We start from the raw sequence: 1,283 nt of genomic DNA, 5'->3' as shown, positions 1-1,283 counted from the left end.
CCACGCCACCTTCCTCCTCTGCCCACTGCCGTTGCTGCCCCCGTGAAGAAGAAGCCGCCGCCTGAGGCCACACGAAGTCGCCCTGCCCCTCCTTTGCCGACGATGCTGCCGCCGCCCTGCCCTCGCCACAGCGCCGCCTCCTTCCTCAAGACAACCGACACCGCAGAGCTGCATTCCTTCTTCACGGTTCGTCGCCGCCAACTGGAAGCTCGATGCTAGGGCTTCTAATTTAGGTATGTTCTGAATTAGGTTAGGCTGTTACTTGAACGGGATCGGATTCTTGATTCTGTTGAAGTTTGATATGTAGAAGTCTTAAATTTCTCTAGGGTAATTGAGATGGTCTTAGTATGCAAGCTGTTGGATTTTCGCTCTGGCCGGGGGGGAATTCCTTGTGATTGGCTCTGTAGGATTTACCACTGGTCAATTAGTGTTTGGTTAGGAATAGTTTAGCGTTCCTCTGTTTCATAAGATTGGATCGTTGGTTTTGAAGTAGTGGAGATTAGGTTAATCTAATGATCCCTAACTTGAAATTAGGTAATTGTAATTACCAAGAGTTAGGTTGGGTCATGGCTGTTTGGGAGGTTAATGTTGTTGAATTTGTAAAAGTATGTGTTAGGGTTTAGTTAATTAATCAGTTGTTATGTTAATGAATTAATTAGATTGACTAATTAATTAGTTGATAGGTTATTTATTTTGTTAGATTAAATCGTTGATAATTAATTAGGTTATTGTTAACAGCTTAATTAGTTATTAGATGGATAATTAATAAATTAAGTAAAGATTGTTGGTTAATTACATTTGGTTAAGCTATAAATGTAGATTGGTTCTAATTGGGTTAATTTGAGTTTGATTGGTTGGGTTAGTTTGGATTCGGTTAAGGTATTAATTGAGTTAAAATTTAGTTAACAAGGGAGAAATCAAATTAACCAGATTAATCGAAAGTGATAAGTTGTGTTAAATTGGACTAGGTTAGGTTAAATCCGGCCAAGTGGAATTAATCGGGATAGATTAATCTTAGAATCAACTAGGGTTTATTTCGTTAAAAATTAAATATTTAGAAGATGTTTATTGTTAATTGCAGGACCTTGATCTAGCGATCCTGTGAGACATGGAGGATTTATTAGGGTTTATTGTGACGATTCATCAATCAGGTGGGTGATTTACTGTATTTGATCAATACAGTTCCTTTCTACTTACATTGCATGTTTTATTTATTGGCGATCTAGATCTCCGTTCTGCGATCCGGATTCTATCCGCTCCGAAGAGCATAGAACCCCACAGAA

The sequence above is a fragment of the Curcuma longa genome, chromosome 14, assembly GCF_044706935.1.
Source record: "Curcuma longa cultivar G26 ecotype Majalengka, Jawa Barat chromosome 14, ITB_CL_G26_1.1, whole genome shotgun sequence".
Lineage (NCBI taxonomy): Eukaryota > Viridiplantae > Streptophyta > Magnoliopsida > Zingiberales > Zingiberaceae > Curcuma > Curcuma longa.
The sequence above is the reverse complement of the archived record's forward strand: the minus strand, read 5'-3'. Positions refer to the sequence as shown.